General features: G+C 38.1%; 1 pseudogene; it reads left to right on the top strand.

Annotated features, from left to right (window-relative positions):
- The first annotated feature begins 4058 nt into the window (after positions 1–4058).
- Positions 4059–26601, top strand: part of LOC102281936 (large ribosomal subunit protein eL19-like) — an 86579-nt pseudogene continuing 64036 nt past the window's right edge.

Genomic DNA, 26601 nt, shown 5'->3' with positions numbered 1-26601 from the left:
GGAGTTTGATACCTAGATTGGGAATATCCCCTGGAATAGGAAATGGCAGTTCAGTCCAGTATTCTTGCCTGGAAAATCCCATAGACAGAGTCTAGCGGGCTACAGTCCATGGGGTTGCAAAGAGTCAGACACAAGTGAGCGTGAATGTGCACTCGTGTGCACACACGCATGCATGCGCATACACGCACTCTCTATATGGGAGCAATCATATCCCAACTTAGGTAAATTCAGCACTATTTTATTTACTTTGGTTTCCATGCTGTTTAATATTATTTGATTTTATGCTATTCAGTCTCAGCAGGGATTTTTCTTGCTCTTTAGTAATTCTTTTAATGATTTTGAAGCTCCTCTTCCATACCTTTCTGAAGTCTAAAATGTAATCAGTGTAAAGTAGGCTCTGATGTAATTGTCATCTACATGTGATAAGCTCACGCCAGAAGGATACAGCCAAATTTAATAGTGAAAACATGACAGATGTAGGTTTCCCCTTCATTTTAGAGCCTAGACACTCTCAGCTTCTATCTGTGTCTGCATGAAATATCTCCTGAGAATCATCATATCTATTTGCCTTGAGTGATTTCTCACTGCTTGACCTTTTATTACTATTTAAATTACAAGGAATTAGAAAGCATTTACCTTCACTAGCAAAGGCAGCCTATTTGGCTACTGAAACTATAATAATAAATTCAAAAAATAAACTAGGATTTTTGAGTTTTTGATCATTTTCTGATAGTTTTGGTTAGTGTAAATAACACATAAATTGCTAATCTGCTCACATTTGGATGAAATAATACAGCAGAGCTAGGGATTCTGCACCCAGCATGATGAGACTGTATCTTGAATCTATATTAATATTACTGGCATCATAAAATGAGGATGCGCTGTCTAGTTTCAGGTTTACCTCTGAAACTGCTTCTTCTAAAACTGTATCAACTATGGATGCGAACAAAGAAAGGGAGGACTGAAAGTAGATCCCTGGAGTTTCTAAGTGCTATGATCTGAATGTATCTCCCCAAAATGCATTTGCTGAAATCCTAACCTCTCAAAAGGTGATGGTATTAGTTGGTGGGGCTTTTGGGAGGTGCTTAAGTCACGAGGGTGGAAACTTCATGGGAAACAATGTCTTATAAAAGAGATTCCAGAGAGATCCCTGTTTCCACCATGCAAGGACACAGCAAGAGGCACTAGATAGTAAGAAATGGAATATTTCCTGTCACATCAGTAAACAGAGGATGCCACAATCATCAGCAGTTGTGACCACCATGGATGGTGAGTTGGTGAGTCCTAAGGGAATTCAGCCATGAAATTAAAAGATGCTTACTCCTTGGAAGGAAAGTTATGACCAACCTAGATAGCATATTCAAAAGCAGAGACATTATTTTGCCAACAAAGGTCCATCTAGTCAAGGCTATGGTTTTTCTAGTGGTCATGTATGGAGGTGAGAGTTGGACTGTGAAGAAAGCTGAGTGCTGAAGAATTGATGCTTTTGAACTGTGGTGTTGGAAAAGACTCTTGAGAGTCCCTTGGACTGCAAGGAGATCCAACCAGTCCATCCTAAAGGAGATCCATCCTGGGTGTTCATTGGAAGGATTGATGCTAAAGCTGAAACTCCAGTACTTTGGCCACCTCATGTGAAGAGTTGACTCATTGGAAAAGACTCTGATGCTGGGAGGGATTGGGGGCAGGAGGAGAAGGGGACAACAGAGAATGAGATGGCTGGATGGCATCACTAACTCGATGGACATGAGTTTGGGTAAACTCCGGGAGTTGGTGATGGACAGGGAGGCCTGGCATGCTGTGATTCATGGGGTCGCAAACAGTCGGACATGACTGAGCGACTGAACTGAACTGAAGGGAATTCAGGAAAGAAACAATATCTGCCATCTAGCAGCCATCAGACTGCAGTCACTCGCTCTGGTGAGTCCTGGGGAAACTCAGGATGTGACAAACACAGGAAACTGGACCCAGAGAGCTGAGGTGCATGTTGAAGGAATGCTTACTGTGAACCCAAACGCCCGCATCTTCCCACACATAGAAAAGTGCTGAATTCCTTAACTTGGGATATCTGGTTTTCTCTAATCAATAATAATCTTTTGATGTTCAGACTACCTGCCCTTTGTTGCAAAACTTCTATATAAACTGGCTCCTCCCCTTGACTCCTGGTAGCAGTTCTTTCAGGGTTACTTAAGATGCTGTCTCCCAGACTTGAAGTCCTAAAAATTCCCACTGAATAAAATATAACTCTCAACATTTAGACGGTGCATATTTTTTAAGTCCTTGATAGGAACCAAGAAGAAGGTCTTCACGAGAACACAACAATGCTGGCACTTCGATCTTGAATTCCTAGCCTCCAAAACTGTGAGAAATGAAGCTACCCAGTCTGTGGTATTTTGCTATAGCAGCCCAAATGGACTAAGACTCTAAGTAATGAAAAGAAGTGCCCATTTTTGTTCCACATATAATTTAAAACATTAGGATCCTATATCATCTTAAGAAAATCCAACTTAGTACTGATTTTTTCCATAATAATAACTTTAATGCCTTTTTGAAATTTCCAATATCAAAAATTTCACCTTCCCCCTAATATTTGTGATACATTGGCTTCTATTTTTAGGCTCAGCCTTTTGTGCAAACTGGTCATAAATTCTTCCTATCTCTCTGTATGCTGCTCTTTGCAAAGGTCCTCCCATCAGGAGAAGGAATCACTATTCCCGTCCTTGAATCTGAGCTTGACCATGTGACTTGCTATGTTCAAAGGGGCCCATGTACAATTAATATAAATGGAGGTTTAAAAAGGGCTTGTACTTGGGGACTTGTCTGTTCTGTTCCCATTTTTCAGAAGCTCGAGAAACCAGAACTAGACTACTGGAGGATAGGAAACTACATGAAGCAGAGATTAGTTGTCTGTCCTTCCAGAAATGAAGCCCACTAGGCCTAACTCAGAGAAGGGAATGGCACCCCACTCCAGTACTCCTGCCTGGAAAATCCCATGGATGGAGGCGTCTGGTAGGCTGCAGTCCATGGGGTCACTAAGAGTCGGACATGACTGAACGACTTCACTTTCACTTTTCACTTTCATGCACTGGAGAAGGAAATGGCAACCCACTCCAGTGTTCTTGCCTGGAGAATCCCAGGGACAGGGAAGCCTGGTGGGCTGCCGTCTTTGGGGTCGCATAGAGTTGGACACGACTGAAGCGACTTAGCAGCAGCAGCAGGCCTAACTAGTTATGAAGGAGGCCATCCAAGATCATTAGCCCCAGCCCACCTTCTGGGGCTTCTCTGGTGTCTCAGACGGTAAAGAATCTGCCTACAATGCAGGAGACCCAGATTTAGTCCCGTGTTGGAAGATCCCCTGGAGAAGGGAATGGCAACCCACTCCAGTATTCCTACCTGGAGAATCCCATGGACAGAGGAGACTGGCAGGCTACAGTTCATAGGGTCACAAAGAGTCCGACACACCTGAGTGACCACAGGGATCTGTCAAGCTTGCACAGACAAGAACTGCCCAGCTTACTCAAGAAATCATGAGCAAATAAAGTGACTATTATTTTAAGCTACTCAGTTTGGGTGTTGCTTGCTAGCCAGCATTATCACGTTGCCAAACCACCCTGCGGTAAATTTGGCTCTGCCTGTACCCAGGCCATGATTCAAGGCCTGACAACAAAAGGTCAGGATTGAAGCATGCTTTTCCTAAAACAGAAGCATGCTGAACTGAGAATGGAAAGACCAACAAGGACTGATTCCAGGTACCGAGGTGAGGAGAAAAACGAGTTGAATGGCTTCTTAGAAAGGAGATGCAAAACTAGAGGGCAACAGGCAGCTGGGAATAAAAGTCATGAATCTAATGGACATAGTAGAAAGTCTATTCTGACCTTAACTTTTGTCATATAGTAAGCCTTTTGTGAAAGAAGTTCCTTCAATATTATACATACAGAATTTCAACATATTTCTGGCAGTATTTGTGGAAAAGAAGTAAATTCAATGAATATTTTTCCATTAGGATATTTCAAGATGGATAATTTCTGAGTTTCTCCGCGATTGTGGGTCTCCTACGGAGCATGTTTATCGCGAGACTGTCTCAGCCGCTCCTACGTATCTGTGGCTGTGCCGCTTTTCTTATTTCCTCCCATGAAGGAGCTAGCTATTCAGCTAGTTTTCAGGTTTCTGACAGAGGCCTTGCTCCATATGTAGTTGTAGACTTGGTGTGTCGGTGGGAGGAACGATGCCTCCCTGGACCTTCTGCAGCCTGGTGCCGCCTGTGTGGTGTTGGCCACGGCGGAGGCGTCGTGACGGAGCACATGCCTTTTGGTCCCATACAGGCTCAGCCAAGCCCAGCTGACGTGCATGTATGTGACATGGGAAGATCCCACCCAGACTCATGGACCCTGGAAACAGCTGGTAACTATAACTTTGTATTTGCTTCACAGACAAGTAAAGCGAGGCTTTGAGTTGTTAGTTGACTTCTCAAGGTCACATCGCAGATCCCAGACACAATTGGCAATGAAAAGCAAGGGGTCTCTCTTGTCTCTGCTTTCAAGCTTTCCTTTTTTCATGACATCATGCTCCCTATTATTATTTTTAAAAGTAGAGGCCTTCCTTCTTTTTTATAAATTAAATACTGGAAGATTTTGATTTAGAAAAAGTTAAAAAAGCATAGCCCTCTGTAAAAATATTAATGAAGTCAGTTCTTATATTCAGTTATTCAGAAGGAATTTAATTTTCAGAAAGTGGAAAATAAGTGGAATTGGTAATGACTATGCTATATTTAGATGGAATATAATATAATGCTTAGCCCCCCACTGCCCCCATTCCAGTCTCTTAGGAAGCGTTTGATTCTTAAGTTGCTGGGTCAGCTGTAGCAATACTAACAACGTTGTTTGGTGATACTAAAATACATGCAAATGTTTTATATTATTCTTAATCCAAAATGGACACATTTTACTGATAAGTCTTTTTAAATATTTTTTAAAATTGCATTCCATATTTTAGAATGTTGTTTTTCAGATTTCCATATGAAAATAATACTATGGGAAAGGCATTTCATTGCTTTACATATTATAGTAATTGATGTAATTTCCTTGTGATACCAAAGATTCAGCTAATAAAAATAAGGTTTTATAGGTCATGTTTTCCCTTGTGGCTATTTTATGTTTACTTGTCACAATAAATTTAAAAAAATAGATTTTCTGCAGACATTTCTCTTAGCATATTGAGAATTCTGAGCTATAAGGTCTGCTTATGAACTACAGTCTGATTCTAGTTTATAAAAAAATCCACCTTAAAAACTTTTGGAAATAGAATGTATTCTGTCTCTTTTAGTTTAATACTGCATGGAAACTAGTTTTGTAGCAGTCATAAATTTCTTTGGGTGTGAATGAATTTAAGGAGTCGACACTTCCTTTTTAATATGTTAATAGTTTGAGCAAAAACTTACATGTAAATATACATTAAATCATATAATATCTTTTTTGTGAAACTATCCAGTGAACTTATGTGTCTCTGAATTCAACATAGAATAATGTATAATTATAGGTGTGCTGCTGCTACTGCTGCTAAGTCGCTTCAGTCGTGTCCGACTCTGTGCGACCCCATGGACAGCAGCCCACCAGGCTCCTCCGTCCCTGGGATTCTCCAGGCAAGAACACTGGAGTAGGTTGCCATTTCCTTCTCCAATGCGTGAAAGTGAAAAGTGAAAGTGAAGTCACTCAGTTGTGTCTGACCCTCAGCGACCCCATGGACTGCAGCCTTCCAGGCTCCTCCATCCATGGGATTTTCTTACGACTAGTCTAATAGGAGCTTTTCAAATTTATAATTTGATAGGTGGAAAATAATTATGATTTGATTAAGCATTCTTTCCCTCAATGCTATAAACTTTAATGACATTTGTAGTGAGAAAATTTCTAGTTCTTATTTTGTGAAGTAGAAAAAGTCAAAATGTAAGGGAAGGAAGTAAATACTTTAAATGCTAGAAATGTTAGACTGTATAGGGAGTGGTAAGCAAGTAATGGTGTTTCAAATAATTTGAGATTAAATGGGAAAAGATTATAGCAGAATAATGGAAGGATAATTAAATATTTAGAGAAAATAAAAATATATAATGGCAAAAACCACTATAATATTGTAATTAGCCTCCAACTAAAATAAATAAATTTAAAAAAAGAAAAAATATATAAACATGGAAAGAACTCACTTTCAATAAAAAGGTAGCTTTTCCCCATACTGTTCTAATTTTAACATGTTGATGTCGTGTCTATTAGTTGAATTTCTTAAATCAGTGTTATTTTCTGGAAGTAACTAGAGGAATCTGTTATGAAAAAGTATATTTTGTGTTGTGGTTCCTATTAAAGATCCATGTTGTTGAACTAATGCATTGATTCTGAAATAACAAGCAGCTGAATGTAGTTCCACTGTTACCATATCCTGAAGTTTTATAACGCACACGACTACAGCAGGTTTAACAAGGGGTACTTGCCTCCCACCCACTGAGACCCCACTCCAGTTAAACCATGCATGAAACTAATACACAGTGAAACATCAAAAGTACCTTGAGTGTAGAGTAATTTTGCCTGGGTGCTGCCCAGCTTATATGTTTTCCTGTGTAGAATATAAAATTTATTTTTCAAAGTTCCAGACAAGTGCACACAAGATGAGGTTTCTTCTGTGTATATTTTCATTAATCTAATATTAAAAAGTCAGTTACTTTGCACAATGATGAATTACTTGGGTTTCCTCCAATTGATTTTCTACATTCAGCAATTATAAAAAAAAAAAAAAAAACAGATCTGTTTCTTTTGTGTTTGTCTGTCTAGGACATTAAGTGCCTTTTGTCCAGAATGCTTATTTTAGCTTATAACGATGGTGCATTTGATTGATGCTTGCCTCCCCAACCCCACTGCAGTAGTGAGTAGGTCAGGCTTTGCTAGACTTAGGGCTTAGCACAATGTCTGTTCTATAGCAATACTTAATGAATATCAGCTGAAGGAAGAGTGCTCATGGATATTGATGTTACACGGAATCAGGGTCCTTTCTACATTGTGTTTAATTATCTCAGTGAATATTAAGGTTCTAGGATCTTTGATATCGCTTCTTAACTTTGAAAAATGTCTCAGTTAACTCTGCTTCTCCAACGCCCCCTCCCAGCCCCATCCCCTTGCCCCTTTGGAAGTGAGAGACTGATTGGGAAGTTATGAGGACTCCCAAAGTCCATCAAATGTCTGGCTGAAAAAATTTGCTTTTATCTTTCATGGGTACACTGAGATGACTCATATTTATTAATTTGTTCTTTTATTATTTCTTCACTTAAATATTTAAGAAGTATGCTACAACATAAAAGTGTTTTCCTAGTGGCTCAGTGGTAAAGAGCCACTACATTGCATCCTCCTGCAATGTAGGGGATGTGGATTTAATCCCTGGGTTGGGAAGATCCTCTGGAGGAGGATATGGCAACCCACTCCAGTATTCTTGCCTAGAGAATCCCATGGACAGAGGAGCCTGGTGGGCTACAGTCCATGGGGTCACAAAGAGTCAGACACGACTTAAGTGACTGAGCATGCATACACATGTTACAGCAAACACTAGAATAAAGGGTAATGAAGTTTTGACTATGTAGCTAGGTCTGCTTTTACAATCGATAGTATGGCAGCAGAAAGCAATGGTACATTGGCTCACAGGCCAGTTTCCTTGCTTGAGAGTCACTCACCTGAGAGGACTGTGTTAACTTTTTCAGAAGGGATGAGTTGAAGAATTAAAATGCAGCTTAACAGGCTGAGCAGGGGTTCTTTCCTCTTTAGGAATATGGAGCCCAAATTGAAAAATAACCATACCAACCCCACCCCTTCATCTCCTTCTGGAATATTAAGATGAAGCCCTGTTCAAATCAGCTTAAATAGAAGGCAATGGATGTATTTGGTTTTCTAGTGCACAGTTAGCCAAATAAGTTGTTAACAGCTGTGCCCCAGGAGACAAGATTTCCATTAGGAATGCCATCGTTAACCAGGAGGATGAAAGCTGAAAGTCCATCTGGGTGACTGCTGGGAGAGTTCCTCCTTCCTGCTGAAGGTGAACACCAGCATCATAAACAGATCACACGGCATGCTTGAGAAGGAGAAAGGGCTTAAGGAGTGTTTCTCCACACACTGTAGAGGTCTAGAGATGGAAGAATTGCTGGAGTTAGTGGAGGAAGTGAGAATAAAAGAGAACAGAATGTGAAGATTTCAGTAATATGAAAGGAATACACATCTGGCAATAGGAGAAACAGAAAGGAAGAGGAGAAAAGGGGAAGGACGAAAAAGAAAGAGTGAATATGAAGGAGAGGGAGAGAGAGAGAGAAGAAATTGACCAGGGCACAAAGAAATGCCATTCTGTACCCTTGGAGACATTCTTTGAAGGCTCTCTTTTATTTATTTATTTATTTTTTTTGAAGAATTCCAAAACAACAAGAAACACTCTGAAAGCTGCAAGGAAATCTGCTACTGGTCCTGTGAGGAAACAGCATTTATGATAGCTGGTGATACTGAGTATCGTCTCTTGGGGAGGTTGGGGGCTGCTTCTTCAAGCATATCTCTAAGACATGGGGATAGGGTCATGGAAAAAGGGCAGAATCAGATTCAGATGTACTGAATCTTGGCTGTAGATAAGACCTTTAGTAATGTGTTGAGCTTCTTTAAATAGCCTAGTTTCTACATGAATGGGCTAATGTCCTTTATAGTTTTTTATTGTGAGGGTTATATGAAACAATCAGCATATCACAGAAGCATCAAAGTATGATTTCCATGTTAATGTGTTATTTCTATCTTCCTAAGATTTTTCGGAGATCAAGTGGTGATACATAGTTGATGTGGGGGTAAATGATAATCTCATGAAAAAAACATGGAGGTATATTTACAGCATACAATTTTTCTTGTGTAGGAAATTCAAAAGTTTGGATTTATAACTGAAGTTTGCATTCCTACTGACAGTTGAATCTTTCAGAGAACAAGTGAAGAGTGAAAGGTCTGTTTTGCATATGCTGTAAATAGTAGTTTTCTGATGTACTCCTGGCTTTTAGTTAGGTGTGGGGTTAGGGATGGAGTACAACCAGAAAGATCAGCTTTCATTCAAAGGTGTGAATGCCAAGAGATGGGGATCACTGGGGTATCTTAGAGGCTGCCTTCCACAATAACCAAGAAAGAAAGAAAGTGAAGTCACTCAGTTGTGTCCAGCTCTTTGTGACCCCCATGGACTGTAGCCTGCCAGGCTCCTCCGTCCATGGGATTTTCCAGGCAAGAGCACTGGAGTGGGTTGTCATTTCCGTCTCCAGGGGATCTTCCTGACCCAGGGATTGAGCCCGGGTTACCCGCATATTGGCAGACGCTTTACTGTCTGAGCCACCAGGGAAGATCCCCCAGTAACCAAATCCTACTTTTAACAAGCCCATAAAGATAGTTGGAATTACTGCCATTGTCAGGAAGGACCCTGTGTTATCACTGCATATGTAATGTTGCCTTGAGCTAATTGCAGTTTACACTTTCTGAAATGTATGCACTATTTAATACATTTGTAGACTTGACCATAGAATTTCCTTTTATGATCTTCTTTGTGTATTTACTGTCTTTCTACATTTTTAATGGCATTTTGTTCTTACCAGTCCTTTGTTCCCACTGCACCATCCTCCCCTGATGGAAAAGAGAGCTGTAAAAATGTTTAAGAACAACTGACAGAGGAACTGAATAGGGAATTGGATACTGTATTCAGTTTAGGGCCAAAAGCAATAAATTATAAGTTGACAATTTGAACACCAAAGATCTTTCCCTCTAAAACAGGGGTCCCCAGCCTCTAGGATCTAGTGCCTGATGACCTGAGGTGGAGCTGATGTAATAATAATAGCAGTAAAGTGCACAATAAATTTAATGTGCGAGAATCATCCCAACCTCCCCAACCCTAGTCCATGGGAAAAGGTCCAGTGAATTCATAAATAACAACAAAAACAAAATAAAAGTAATATAAAAAACAAATATAAATACAAGTAAAAAATAAGTAAAAATAAATTTAAAAGCAAATAAAAATCAGTATTAAAAAACATTTAAAAGCGACAGAATAAAATCAAAGTATATAGTTGAAAGAGAGTCTTAGAAATGATTTACTCAGTCTCTCATTTTAAAGGTATGGAAAGTGAGCGGTATAAACCTCAGTTTCCAAGCTGTTGATCAAGGATACCCCAAACATAGTAATGTAAAACCAGACTTCTTACATTCCCTGCAAACATGGCCCATTTCAGTCAATGGCTTTTGCAAGCCCTGAACCTGTAGGTCCCTATGGACGCTCTCATCGGCTATATCCAATTCGTCATAAAATTTGGTTCATTTCACTCCTCAAATAAAGTGTATTCGAATCCATTTACTTTTCTCTCTCCTACTAAACATCTCTCTGGTCCAAATGATCATAATCTACATTCTGGATTCCTGTAAAGTTCTTTTCCCTCATTGTGCTTTTACACCTTTCTAATCCATACTCCACAGATTTGGTGCAGTTTTTTAAAATGCAAATCCAATGTCATCAATTCTATTTTTTTTTTTTTTTTAACATTGCTGTTAACTTTGAGACCAAATTTGCTAACGAGTCCTCCTAGATTCTGCAGGATCTGGCCTCTTTCTATCATATCTGGTACTGTCTTCTCCTTACCTAAGGACCTAAAGTTCCGTTTTAAACTACTCTGCTGCTTCAGTTCAGTCGCTCAGTCATGTCTTACTCTTTGCGACCCCATGGAGTGCAGTACGCCAGGCTTCCCTGTCCATCACCAACTCCTGGAGTTTACTCAAACTCATGTCGATTGAATCAGTGATGCCATCCAACCATCTCATCCTCTGTCATCCCCTTCTCCTCCCACTCTTAATCTTTCCCATCATCAGGGTCTTTTCCAATGAGTCAGTTCTTCTCATCAGGTGGCCAAAGTATCAGAGTTTCAGCTTCAGCATCAGTCCTTCCAGTGAATATTTCAGGACTGATTTCCTTTAGGATGGACTGGTTGGATCTCCTTGCAGTCCAAGAGACTCTCAAGAGTCTTCTCCAACACCACAGTTCAAAAGCATCAATTGGTGCTCAGCTTTCTTTATAGTCCAACTCTCACATCCATACCTGACCACTGGAAAAACCATAGCTTCAGGGCCTTTCTTTAAAGACTTTACTCTGCCCAGACCAGTGTTCTCTGCTCTGTGTGTCCAACCTATTCATATCTTGGGTCAGATATCACTTCCTCTAGGATATCTGATGCACATATTAACCTTTCAGATGTATTCAAACTTTGCCTACATTTGTAATAATATTTTTAATTTGTGTGATTATTTGGTTACTTCTTATCTTCCTCACCACATTGTGTTAGGACTGAGAAAATGAATGTTTTGTGCACTATATTATTTCAGTATTGGGCACAGAATCTGAGATCTAGAAACACTTTTATGAATAGTATCTGAATGAATGAGTTGGATCCTGGACTCAGGAATTATTGTACCAACTCAGGATCCTGGTCGCTTAAGTCAGGTCCAGTGTGATTTCTACCACGTTTACCTGCCTTTTCCTCCCTTGTTAAATAAATAGTACTGTCTTTTAATTGAAAGTGAGAGAAGCATGGGAATTTTAATTCATAGTGACTTCTTAAAGTGGAAGGTGAATAATCACTGAAATGAAAAAACAAGGTCTGTTGTTCATAATGGAGTTTGTAAATAGAAAACCTTATTGGACACAAGTCTCAGTGCTAAAAAGTACAGAGGAACATGGAACAATAGGGAAGATGAATTATTTTACCATTATCATGATAAAATAAAAGCAGGGACTATAGACATAGAAGCCCAGTGTTTCCCTTTGCCTGGCAAAGCAATAAAGCTATCCTTTTTACTTCATACTCCCCACCCAAAAAAGTAAAAATATTAAAAGCAGGGACTAAATATGTATGTTATTATAAGTGGGCACAGTGTAGAAAGTAAGTTAAAGGACACAGGACTGGAGAAAAAGCACTAGTCACACTACCATTGCTGGCATACCTGAGCGAGATGGGCAAAGCCATGACTTCCTTTTAAGCTGTAAAATGTAGTATCACAGACTTTTCACTTTTTTCTAGTTAGTTCTCAAAAACTTTAGAAAAACTGATCACGTTGATATTTGTGTGTGTGTGTGTGTGTGTGTACAGGTGTGTCAGTTGCTCAGCCGCGTTCCACTCTTTGTGGGACGTCCACTCCCGCAGTCCACTCCCATGGACTGCCGCCCACCAGGCTCCACTGTCCATTGGATTCTCTAGGCAAGTGTACTCGAGTGGGTTGCCGGTTCCTTTTCCAGGGGATCTTCCCGATCTTGGATTGAACCCAGGTCTCCCACATTGCAGGCATATTTTTTACCGTCTGAACCACCAGGGAAGCCTTATTGATATTTGCTTAGAGTATTCCCCAGCCCTCTCACCTCCTGGAAATATTAGCTTAAAGGAAGGGAAAAATAGTTTCAGTGACCTACTAACCTCGTTAGATTGTTAGAATTAGACTTTGTCCACAGAAAGCTTCCCTGTGATTCATACTGGGCTCTGAATAAACATTCTAACTTTTGGAAGTAGTTTTTTAAAAATCACAATATTTTCCCCCCAAACAATGAGAAGATCTATCTTGAATGTTGTAACTAAAGAGCTTGGAATTCTGCTGTCCCCTGTGGAAGAAGCAAATAGAAAAGACTGCCAAAAATATACCAAACACCTGGAAAGGATGGGCTTTAAGCCCTCTCTCAGGAAGTGATCATGCTGTACATCTCCCACCTGGATGGAAATATGCATTCTTGCTAACTTCCTGAGTAGGACTGTGTTATTTTAAAACTGACAAACGAAAGACTTGCCTAGACCATATCTGATTGTGTAATTGTTGTTAAGGTTGATCACTCTAATAAGAAATTGCTGTTGCGCCAGCATTTGCAGGTACTGATTCAATATTTTTTGGATTCTATACAAAAAAAGTAAAAGTAATAAATATAATTTAAAAAGTACTTATATTTGGAAAAAGGAAAAATTAATGACTGGAGAGAAAAGAAGAGAAAGATATCTGTATCTTTTTTACTTCATACAAAAATCTTTGCTATTTGTATATGGTAGGTGAAAAGTTTTCAAGTTTTCTTTATGATTTATATGAAAATTTGTTAATTTCTAATGGAGGTTTGGGTTTGACCCTGAACACATAGGCACATTGTTTTTAACCTCAAGGGAACAGAATATATTAAATCAGGAATTGTATTTTAACTTAAAAAAAATCATTAATTGGAGACAGAATTTTCCTTTGTTGTTTATTTTACATTACATAAAAACCCTTCAATAAGTAGTTTACTTATGATATTTGAACAATGAATATCAGTGGCTTTGTTGAATTTAAGGTAATAATGTTCAAGGCAAGTTATTTGTGTTTGGGGAGCTTCAGTGTCTTAATCCATAAAATAAGGATAGTTGTTTGTGAAGATATATGCCTATTCTGACAACTTTATATAACTCAGTATTAAACAGCAAAATTAAACTATAAAGGAAAACTAAAGGAGTTAGAAATTAAACACACCGCAAACACACACAGAAAGCAACTTTCCAGGTTTCCCCATCTTTTTGCTATAGGAGAAGTAAACACATTTTTGGCTTTCAAAGGTATATTTTAGAAATATCATTTTATCAGTGACTATAAATGTTAAGCAAAAAGAAACATAATAAACTTCTCAATGTCATGACTTGATTTAATTTGTCTTTCATGTATATCTCAATGGAATGTTTTCTATATACAAATGCCCTTTCTGAAGGCTCTATGAAGCAGAGTTGGGCATCCTCTGTCCCCACTCCCCCAACACCAGTGAAACTGTTAAAGCCTGTACCCTGCAGGAGAGAAACCACAACAGATAAAGTAATAAATGTACCTTCTTTAACGAAGAAAATTTATGGTGTAAGGAGATACTATTGTTTAAGTTGAGGATTTGATTATTCTAACTACTGATTTGCAGATAAAACTTAAGCAAGTCACTAGATACTAATTTTATGATCTATAAAATAAATTGATGAGAATTCTGAAATGCCTTATTCCAATTTCAAATTATAAACGGAGGATTTATAAAACCATCTACCAAGCTGTTACAACTTGGTAGAGGACAATCTACCTCTAGATTGTCAAAAGAGGAAAATCTTTTGACAAGGTATAAGGCCCAACTGGCCACCTGATAGGAAGAGCCAACTCATTGGACCCTGATGCTGGGAAAGATTGAGGGCAGGAGGAGAAAGGGATGACAGAGGATGAGATGGTTGGATGGTGTCACTGACTCAGTGGCCATGAATTTGAGCAAACTCAGGAAGATAGTGAAGGACAGGGAAGCCTAGTGTGCTGCAGTCCATGGGGTCACAAAGAGTCATACACAACTTAGTGACTGAACAACAAAGTCCATGGATTTTATCAAGGCAAAACAAATTAGAAGCATTCTCATTTTGCTTGACTCTCTAGGGAATAAACAGGTAACTGGTCTTTCTTTTATTTCTGAGATTTTTTATCTGATAGTTTGCTCTGGATAGTATGATCAATGGAGAACTAGAAAATGTCTTATTCCTTTTAAATTCATATTACTAAATGTCAGGGCCGTAGCCATTTGCTAAAATGCTCAAAGTTTTAGCACTTAGCACCTTCCTGCTTTGTCTCAATTAAAAATGCATTAGTTGAATATGTGAATGAATAATTGTCAGAAATTCAATATTGGCTCATATGCTGAATTTCCATCCTTGAGAAAAGATACCGTTTATGTTACATCTTGAGATCTCCCTCTTAGCCAGTATTTTGAAGTTTACAAGGGGCACAATACCAGACAGGAGATCAGAATTTAGAAAAACACAGTTTCTCTGTTAAAGGAACACAACAAAATAGAGTAAAGTATGTCTTACTTATGGAAATTAACCTGCCCCAGCAGCTTATCTGGCCTAAATCAAATTTATAATGGGCATTTTCCAAAGTGGGGTGTATTCTTCTGGTTTCCCATCTGCCTGGTCCTCCTGATTTGGTGATGTGTTATGGACTGCCACCATTTGCAACCATTCTGATTCATTTCCTGGCTTTTAAAGTTCTTTCCTGAACTAGTGCCTTCTTGGGCTGCCATCTCAGAAGCAGACCTCTCTTCCTTCTTTGGACCTACTCCAGTATCAACTACATGCAGCTCAGGCCTTTTTTGTGATGACTTGATCAACCAAGGCCCAGATCCATTTACTTTTCAGCTCTAACAGATAACCAGACAGAAGCAAGATTCCTTCTTTGGATCTCCTTTACTTTGGACTTTAAAGCATCAGTTTTTAAATTATTTTACTGACTTGTAGGGAAAACATAATTGATAGCACTGACTAAGAAGGGGAAGCATGGCAAGCACATTAATTCAGCATCGTGAGGCACTTCTGTGTCCAGTGCAGTCTCTGGTCACACATCCTGGGTCTTCTCCTTGTATCTTCCAGTAAATCCTTAATTGATTCAGAGGATTTCTGGCTTGTCTTCGTACCTCATTTCTATCCCTTGTATGAGTGAGGAAAAAATTATGGCCCCTACCATGTTTGGTAAAATAGCTATCTGGTTGTTTTGTTCTCCTTTTAAAAAATTCATCATTTGAAGATTTACTCACTATTCCTCTAAAACTTCTCAAAGTTTTAAAAATACATTTGATGTAGAGTACCAGAAGCAAAAATAATTGCAGCTATCCTATGTATCAATCTTCATTAAAACAAATTGACCCTTGACTTCAAACTGCTAAGCACCTAGAAGGTTTTAGTGGAAAGAATTAATGATTTTGTTTGCTTCTTGTTTTCAGTTGGAATATAGTGACACAAAAAGTTTATTTTAAAGTTAGGGAAAATATTTATGGTTTATTTTAGTAGAAAGATTCATTTTAGAATAACTAAAGTTTGATCTATTTATGCAATATAATTACTTATATTTTTGTGCTAGTGACTGTAGAAGAACATGCTTGCATCTTATTATTATTAATATGTTTTCCCAACACATTAATGGAAACTTGATGTCCATATGGTTATGACTTTGTGGTAATGATTCTTGTCCTTATGTAGGTCTTCCAAGCCTATAGAGAAAAATTCTCATTCCAAGACTACTGGTATTAACCAGCTACTATTCAGATTTGAGGTCTGGGTAAAAAGAGGAGAAGAGAGAATGAGAATAGCATACAATCCAGAATGTGTATAATATTCGTCATATAAGCAGACTGATACGTGGAACTCCTCCGAGCAAAATGATGCCTTGTGAATCTGTAGGACACTGTCGATTTTAAAAATGATTAAAGTTTCATTTCAAGGGTGGAGCACCCCACAAATAGAGGTTACAGTAGGCTGGTGGCAACGGGTGCAGTGAATTGACTCCCAAGCCTGGCTCATTGTTGGAATCTCTTGGTGTGGCCCAGCAATGCCAGAATCAGAAGTTCTATGATACATCCTGAGAATTCTATTTTAAGAGCCTTTCTAGTATGTGAGCTATCCTCCTAATGGTCAGAGAGTAGACATGGAGTCAGAGAACCAGGGTCTGAGATTGTCAAGCCTCACTTTTCTTTCACTAAATATAGAGAAATGATACTTTTCCTGTAGAGCAGGTGTCTGCAAATCCCAATACCAGGCCATGGTCTGTTAGGAACCAGGCTGCAGAGCAGGAGGTGAGGGATGGATGAGCCAGTGAAGCTTCATCTGTATTTGTAGCTGTTCTCCATTGCTCACATTACCACCTGAGCTCAACCATCTAGTTGCAGGAAAACAAGCTCAGGACTCCCTCTGATTCTGTATTAGTGAGCTGTGTAATTATTTCATTATATATCACAGTGTAGTAATAATATAAATAAAGTACACAATAAGTGTAATGCACTTGAATCATCTCCAAGCCACCCCTGATCCATGGAGAAATTGTCTTCCATGAAACTGATCCCTGGTGCCAAAAAGGCTGAGGACCACTGCTGTTGAGTGCTGCAATGTGAGAGTAGACCACATACAAAACACCTGCCCCAAAATTGTCTCTTAGAGGATAACCACTATTTTTAAAATTGATAATAAATGTTATAATCCAAGGCGAAGAACTTAAACAAGGAGAACAAGATTTATTAAGTAGAACTAGAAGAGTTTGGAAGCTGAGGGTTAAGAAATAATACAACAAATTAGGAAAATGGTGCACAAGGAATTAGATGAACAATTCCGAGTGATGATGGAGCTGCTGAAGGGGAGGCATGAATAATGAAGGTCAGAACTACTGAGAAAGTAAGAACCAAGTGGTCAAATAGTGTTGAGGACTGGCCTGGAGAGGGAGCCAACCCAGAACTCATGGAGAAAGTCCCTGAACCCTAGATCAAGAACCAACACAAAAAGCCTGAACAGCAGAGATCAGAACCTTCCATGTGTGAGAATGTGGCATATGGTTCAGAGCTAAGATACTGCTAGGACAGCCTCCCTAGATTTAGGGTATGGGAACAAGGAATGAAGAGCACGTATTTATGGATCATAGGTGAGCACAGGCAGGGCTGGACCATCGTGTCTGAGGTGACAGTATAATTTTCTCCAATTGCTTTCCATTTTGTAGATATTAACAAACTGATCAAAAGACCAAGGCAGTTGACATTCTCACATTTGAACAGAATGTGAAGAAATAGATGTCTTTCATGACCATGACATGACACCAGATTATGCATTAATTATTAATTATGATAACATCACCATCTTGTTTATTAATTAGCATAGAAGATTTTTCTCTCAATGCAAAGGCCTGTTAGCTCAGATGGTAAAGAATCTGCCTGTGATGCAGGAGACCTGTGTTTGATCCCTGGGTCGGAAAGATCCTCTGGAGAAGGAAATGGCAATCCGCTCCAGTATTCTTGCCTGGAGAATTCCACAGACAGAGAAACCTGGCCAGGCTAGAGTCCATATGAGGTCACATCGGACATGACTAGGCAACTGTCACTTATCACTTGGGTCTGAGAAAGGCAAAGACTTTGCTTGTGAGAAAAATATAAACTGAGACTTGGATAAAAGAAACAGCATCCTTTCAGGGGGGAAAGTGGTCAGTCAACAGAATTACTAATAAGTTGGAAGTGTACACAATGATTGAATATAGAACAATTAGTATATTATTGCTACATTTATTTGGATGTTGTACTTAATGAAATTTTGCTACCTACTCCAGATCATAGGGTAATTTTAGATTTAAAAAAGCCAGTTTTTGTATTCTTTTTTCATATTTAATTTTGGTAAAGTCATTTTATTCCTTTGAGTTTCATGAAATTATTCACATGGTTTTAATCCTACCATTTAATTATGTAAATCCCAGACAGAACTAGAGATTAATTTCTTGCTTGAATATTGTTCACTCAAAATGTTTAACAGTGTCATTTGAATACTTTGGCTAAGGCATGACCATTTAAAAGTCTTCATAGAATCTAGGAAATTTTAGAGATCTGACTTTCTCTTATAACAAACACTAAGATGCTACCACCTTCCACACTAAATATTTATACATAATTAAATAAGTTGGGTCTCAATGCAATTGAATAGTTGATATAACATACAATTTTGTACATATGGTATTATCAGTTAATAATAATTTCAATTTATAATTTTCTTTTCATAGTTTTGAGCCCATAAAACTTTTAAAGAGTCTTAAAAATCTGCCAAGCCCAAGATGTGGTGTTTTTAAAGATTTATGGAAAAACAATTGGCTTAGGAGTAAGGATTATTTTACATATATAGGATAACTTCTTAGAAAAAGCATCTCTTAAGATTCATTACAAAGAGTCAAGAGAATGTTGATCCATTAAATATCTTATTTCTCAGAATAATAGAATTTAGTGATTAGTTTGGGGACGGGGTTGATATATTTACATTTATGTGGCTTCTTTCCTAAAGTACTTTGTAAACTTCTTAAGGCATAGTTTTCCTTTTTAGGCCTCATTTTAGCCTCAAGATTCATCTAGTGACTTCTACTTAGTGGGAGTTTATAGATTAATTATTCCTTAAAATGTAGCCACCTCCTTTTTTTTTTTTTTTAACATTGTGAGTATAGTTTCTGGCAGAAATCATGAAAATGTGTTACTAATAGATTTATTGTGCAATACTTAAGGATTTACTGTGACTTCCTATATTGTAACCAACAGAAAAAAAAAATAATGGTCAGCATTTAGGTCTTTGTATTGAAAATAACCTTCTCAAAGTTTACATCTTTGCATATTACTGAGTTAATGCCAGCGCTGAACTAATACATGAGTAGAAAAAAGAATATTCATTTCACAGACTTGCTAATAAAATTGTTACAAATTAACTGGTTCATTTGCTAAGAATTTTCTAGTATGAAGAAATTTGTCTTTTTAAACAGTAAAATCCAATGTATATATTTATGCGAGATCTAATTTCATCTACTTTTCCTTTTCAACTGGCTGTTTAAAATCAAGTAGTGTTGAAAGGCATTGTGCCACATCTAAGTCTGAAATGCCTTAGAGCTGTAACTTGGGTGGAGGTGGGAAAACAAAACAGTTCACAGGAGGTTTATTGTGAAAAGGCCACCAGGACCACTAATTTCATGTTGTAGGGCAGATTCAGAAAGCTGCCTAAGGCTACAACACTGCTGTCTTCATATAGTCAAATCAAAAGATTGTTGTTTTTCAGTTGCTAAGTCATGTCTGACTCTTTGCAACCCTATGGACTGCAGAATGCCAGTCTAAACTCGTGTTCATTGAGTCAGTGATGCCATCCAACCATCTCATCCTCTGTTGCCACCTTCTTTTGCCCTCAATCTTTCCCAGCATCAGGATCTTTTCTAATGAGTCATCTCTTCACATCAGGTGGCCAAAGATACAGTTGATAATATGGTGGAAGAATGGAATGAGTAACATGGGCATAAATTTCCTAAATTATTATTAAATTGTGGAACTGACTTTCATTTTGAAACTTTGTTTTTCTCCGTTTTTTAATTTAATAGAAAAATGATATTACCTGCTAAAACATCACTCATTTGGAAAAATACAAAAAATATACCAGATATATTATCTCTGTATGTAATTGTGAGGGAATAATTAAAAATATTATTCTACAATATGCCGTTTGGGAGCAAGAAAACAATGACATCATTTAGCAGATTTTGAGTTTGTGAAAACATAATGTGACAAAAGAAGCCAACGTCTCTAGCCAACTTAAATCATCACAGATTCTTACAATATGTCTATATTCCTCGGAAAGAAACATAAACGAATGTTAGAGGATGAAATATACCATCTTAGTCATAACTTTCGATATGTTTCCTTTAACAAGTTTTGGTTACATATAAATGCTTCTATATAGGAGCAAAACAACTCATTAGATTTTTGCCTGAGCATGTGCAAGAAAGTATTTATTCGCTAGAGAAAAGAGAGGGGAATGAAATAGAGTGCAAAGAGAAACAAGGAAAAAGACATCTGTGTGGTGTGATAGGATAATGGGATACAGAGTCCTGAAGAGAGATCCCTATGGATTTGAGAAAAAGCTGGAACCCCTGACAAAAGCTTACTCTAAGTAAAATAAAAGCACTGCCAAATACAGAGGCCATAGATTAGGGTCCCAGAGTGTATTTACTGAACCTAATTGGATAGCTTATGATGTATTTGAATATCTGGTTCATGTTTTAAAGAAAAAGCACTGTTAAAAAAAATCTGTAGCTGCTGCTCTCCTTCCCCAAAGTTGTTACCATAGAAACCACACTCCACTTTTAAACAAGTATGAGTGTTTTGGTCTCACATACATAGTGACACTCTTTTGGAAAAATACAAAAAATATACCAGATGTATTATCTCTGTATGTAATTGTGAGGGAATAATTAAAAATATTATTCTACAATATGCTGTTTGGGAGCAAGAAAACAGTGACATCATGTAGCAGATTTTGAGTTTGTAAAAACATAATGTGACAAAAGAAGCCAACGTTTTTCTTTCCCAAACATGAAAGCCCAGATGCTGCTGTAGGAGGTCCTGTGATGAAAAGACAAGCGCTCACCAACTATCCAGGATCAAAACTTAGAATTCTTCTGAGCAGAGGGGAAAGAATTTGGAACTAAGAGTTAAAGAATTTTGTTAGGCCAACAATTTCTGTTTATTTGTGTGTGGGTGCTCTGCCTGGCTAAAGAGCATTATCTCTAGCTGCAAGTTGGAATTTTCTAGTATTAGGCTGGAGAAACAATGATAGGAAAACAGGTCACATTAGAACTTTTCATGGCACTTACTTTCCAGAAGAAACTTAATTTTAGAGAACTTTTTGTTCTAAACTTTTTGTTAAGGACATCGTAATCAAGGTCTTGAAACCTTTTGTTAAATGGAGATGAAATACTTACCTTTTAGTATAGCTATGAAGATTAAGTAAAGTGATGTTTTAGAACAGACTAGTATAATAATTGTGATAATAACACTAATAACAACTGTTATGATTGAACTGTGAGAAGGCAATGGCACCCCACTCCAGTACTCTTGCTTGGAAAATCCCATGGACGGAGGAGCCTGGTAGGCTGCAGTCCATGGGGTCGCTAAGAGTCGGACACGACTAGGCAACTTCACTTTCACTTTTCACTTTCATGCATTGGAGAAGGAAATGGCAACCCACTCCAGTGTTCTTGCCTGGAGAATCCCAGGGACAGGGGAGCCTGGTGGGCTACCGTCTATGGAGTCACACAGAATTGGACACGACTGAAGTGACTTAGCATAGCATAGCATAGCATAGCATGATTGAACTGTAGTATCTTAGAATGTGAATCTATTCGGAAATAGGGTCTTTTAAAAGGTCGTTAAATTAAAATAAGGTCAGCAGGGTGGGTCCCAATCCAGTTTGACTAATGTCCTTATAACAAGAATAAATGTGGACATAATGGAAAGACAGCAAGCATGCTCCAGAACAGAAGAGAGACCACGTGAGAACAGAGAGAGAAGGGGGCCACCTGCCAGCCTGGAGAGAGGCCTCAGAAGAAATTAAACGTGCTGACACCTCAGTTTTGAACTTCTAGCTTGCTGTACTGTGAAAAAATGCATTTCTGTTGTTTAAGCCACTCATTCTGCAGTATTTTGTTATTGCAGACCTAGAAAACTAATATAATAACAGGGAGTGGAAACTTAGAGTGTTTAATTGTAAAAAGCGTTTACAATTAGTACTATTTCTTGGGACAGTTGCTAAATCAGTGTAGAGTACAGGTGAGGCTGTGAAGGGAGTGAGCACTCCTCTGCCTTTGCCCTTCATATCCCAGCAGACCAGCTGTAGTTTAGGCAGTTAATTTTGTCTTAGTATTGCAAAAACAGAGAGAGAACCCATCTCTGACAGTACCTGACAGGGTCTATCACAGTTTATCTTTGGTGTGTCACTTAGTTCTAGATGGAATTTACCTAATTATCAGATAAAATCTGCATATTTTCTTGAAGTTTTACTCATTCTTCCTATGAAAATTTAAATTCACAATAGTGGCTGAGATTTTTTCCTCGCTTTCAAATTTTCTTTCTTTTAAATTTGAGCATGGAAGTAATGGAAATGAAAATCCATTCCATAGAACGTTTGCAAGGCATCCTTCATACTGGTTCAACTTGGAAGACCTATAGCTCTTTCCTCTCTCTTTAAGTATGGCCAGTTTTCTTTCTCACGTTTAATATACATTTCTTTATTCTGGTGAATATGGATATGTTTATTCTTAGCAAACAGGAAGAAGTCTGAACCCCAAATCAAAATGCAAATTTAGTCTAAGTTCAAACTTGGGGGAACCACTAAATAAATGTGCCAAAGTATTATGATGCTTTGGGCTTCCCAGTGGCTTAGTGATAAAGAATCCACTTGCCAGTGCAGGAGACACGGGTTCCTTCCCTGATCTAGAAAGATCACTTTGCGTGGAGAAACTAGGCCTGTGCACCACAACTATTGAGCCTGTGCTCTGGAGCGTGGGAGCCACAGTTCTGAGGCCACGTGTTGAAACTGCTGAAGCCTGTGTGCTCTAGAGCCCATGCTCTGCAACACGAGAAGCCACCACAGTGAGGAGCCCATATGCGCCTCAACTCGAGACTAGCTCCCGCACAGCAACAAAGTCCCAGCACAGCCAAAAATAAATTAATTCAAATTATTTTGTAAAAAGTATTATGATGCATTAAAAATGTTATTACAGTTTCTCTTGGTTAAGATTTCTGTATGTGTGTATATTATTTATGCATATATATATGTATTATCAGTTATATATTAGAGATAACCTTTACTGTATGTTTTTCAACCCACCCATCTGTCTATTATTTTCTATCAAATTCATTTTAGCTTAGGACATATACACAGTTAATGCAGTTTTCTAGGCAGGAATACTGGAGTGGGTAGCCATTCCCTTTTCCACGGGATCTTCCCAACCCAGGGACTGAACCCAGGTCTCCTGCATTGCAGGCAGATTCTGTACTGTCTGAGTAACCAGGGAAGCCCTATATACAGATTAAGTGATAATTAAACCTTAGAAAATTAATTAAAATAGTTCTTTCTATGAGATTACACATATCTCAGGTTAATAGATACCAATCCACATGTTTTCTGTGTTGATGTTTTCCTTTAAAGACCAAATCTGATTACCATTTGTAAATTATTTTTAAGATAGTTACTTGACTAATATCTTGGTTCATTTACCTGAGACAGAAAGCAAAATTGAGAAGATTCATTCAAAGGCATATTGACTACAAATTGTGGTAATGCTAGAGTTCCTAACAAAAATCAACTACGTATGGTTTAGTTATACAAGTTACTAATTCCTTGGGGCATCTTAAATTTGCAGTATGTGTATACTAGTTTTTCTGAAATTTAATTGAATAAGGCATACTTTGTAACCGGCTTGTTTTGGTTACTGTTAGTTTATTCATGGCTCTTCAAGTTTTTATTCCATGGTCAGTTAGTTTTTCTATGTTTGTTAAAACACATGTTTAATCTCAAAATGACATCATATAAACCAAGGAACAGACGTCTTTCACAGACTATCCTAGTACTACTAAAACTGTGATAATTTTGTGTTTTCTTTGCCGTGTATTTTAAAATAAGTTTTGACAAGTCCTTACATTTATTTTTCTCTAAAACTGCACATTTGTTATTTTGAAGTAAGATAGTATTGTTTATGTACTTCGGTAAGAGAATAATTTTGGAATATTAAAGAGCAGGTGGAACGTTTAAATAGTTTTGTTTTTGCATTGGAATAACTTACTTGGAAATGTAATCAGTATCAACAAATATTTTAAGATTTCCTGGGTGCTTAATGCATAGTAGAATTCTAGTAGTTTTTGTTGTATGAATAAATCAGCAATAATAATTTTAAATGTGACTATCATAATTTAGACAAAGCCTGAATTTTTAGTTTGTATTTTTTTAAAGAATCATACCTGAGGCCTACCACTTTTATACATGTTTTAGCTAGCAGATTCTTTTCTCAAACACTGGTTCATTTGTAGTGTGAAGGTAATGTTTTATTGAGAATAAGTTTCAATAACCCATTGATTGTAGCTGCCTCCCATACTGTGACTTGTACCCACATTCCATGTGAAAACTGATTACTGCCACTGGTACTGCAAGTACCTGCCTTTAGAACATAAGAATACCAGATACATTATTTTCCATATGTTTCTCCTGAGTCTGTCCACTGGCCAATGACAGTGCTGTGGTGGTCATAAGGAAAGGTGTGGTTTCTCTTCCACACCGTCCTCAAAAACTGAGGGCTTGCTTTCAATTACTTCTTCCCTCCATGTCCTCTTTACTCTCTCGTTCCTTCCTTTCTAGATAGTGTATATGAATATCATTTTATAGATCCATCATTGTTATAAATATGTACACAAAAATGTCTATTTATAGTAAATAATACATTGAAACCTTTCTGACCCAAGAAATTGTGTCTCATCAAGTTTTTTCTCCTACTTATATCCATTATAGGTTTTGAAATCAATAGCTTATGTTGATGGAGAAGGCAATGGCACCCCACTCCAGTACTCTTGCCTGGAAAATCCCACGGACAGAGGAGCCTGGTAGGCTGCAGTCCATGGGTCGCTAAGAGTCGGACACGACTGAGCGACTTCACTTTCACTTTTCCCTTTCCTGCATTGGAGAAGGAAATGGCAACCCACTCCAGTGTTCTTCCCTGGAGAATTCCAGGGACGGGGAAGCCTGGTGGGCTGCTGTCTATGGGGTCGCACAGAGTCGGACACGACTGAAGCGACTTAGCAGCAGCTTATATTGAATATCTGGTGAATGAATGATTGGCCTGAATATCCTTCCAAGAAGCGCTCCTTTATTAGCTGTATGAGGTAATGCTTAATTTGTTTTAAATTATGCTTTCAAGTTTTAAAGCATAATCTTTTCACCCAGTATTCCAAGACAGGTGAACATACATTATAGATGCCATTTGTATGTTTTTAGCAAACCTATAAACTCATATCTGGAGTCAATAAGATTAAATTTTCTCTTCTAAGAGAACTGGGCAAAGACTGAGTGGAGTTGCAGAAAACTAGAATTGCTGTGTATACACTTGAGGTTGCAATTTGAGAGAGGTGCACCCTAAGGGTAAAATGTAGTATCTGCATTCTAGGAGCTTACTAAATGCTTACTAAATACTTACTAAATACCATGAAACAATAAATTACATGGGTATGAAACAGTTCTTAGACTTAGTTGGTATATAGTTAAATAATCTGATAAATGGTATAGGTATTAATAGTAAGTGCCATACGAGTTCAGACACTGTGGTCTGGAGGGGTGGGAGAACAGTTTCACTGAAGGAAGTGGGACCTGAGAAAAGTTGGAAGCTGATGCAACACTATATGGTTCAAGGTCCTGGGAAGCTGCTACCACCCTGTGCTGGCATCACACTGTCTCTAGACTTGGGGGCCATTGACTATGCATGGTCTTATTAGTCCAAGTCTTGTGGGATACCTATCTAATAAGCTTCCATATCATCAAGGGTAGTGCTTTTGTACCAGATTAATAGTTCTGGTTGCCCTTCTTCCTCCAAGAGTTGAATCAATGCTGTCATATGTCATATCCCTGTTTAGCTCTATCATAACTAAAAATTTGATTACAAGAATACTCATCTTCACAAAAACTCTCACCTTTGTACCATTCTGTCCAGCACTTAATTTGATCCTCTCACTCCCAACCTATTTCCCTTTAGAGGCCTTGTTCTTGATCAGAATACTACTCTATATGTTTCAGTTCTTCTGGGAACATTCTCTTAGATTCTTGTGTTGGTGAAAACTGCCTGTGCCTTAATAGCTGTTAGCTTTAATGTGGCCCTCTCAAGTAAAAGCTGCTTGTTCTTTCTCACACTGATTAAATGAGGTATAAGAAGATATAATAAAAATTCAAATTTTAAGGCAAGATAAGAACTTGAACATAAAATTTTTCTTTGCCATTTGGGCTTCCTCCCTCCCCTCCAGTGTGATTATGCATCTGCATTATGTATTAACTAGACCTTCCCAATGGCAAAAATACATGCTCAACCGTAAGGATCAATTTTTCTCTTTCTGGCACCAGCCATATAACTCCTGAGATGATAACATTCCTTAAATCCTGTAAGGGGTTGTGATGACCCAACACTCACTTTGTAGGTGCATACATCT

This window comes from Bos mutus, chromosome 6, assembly GCF_027580195.1.
Source record: "Bos mutus isolate GX-2022 chromosome 6, NWIPB_WYAK_1.1, whole genome shotgun sequence".
Lineage (NCBI taxonomy): Eukaryota > Metazoa > Chordata > Mammalia > Artiodactyla > Bovidae > Bos > Bos mutus.
The sequence above is the reverse complement of the archived record's forward strand: the minus strand, read 5'-3'. Positions and strand labels throughout refer to the sequence as shown.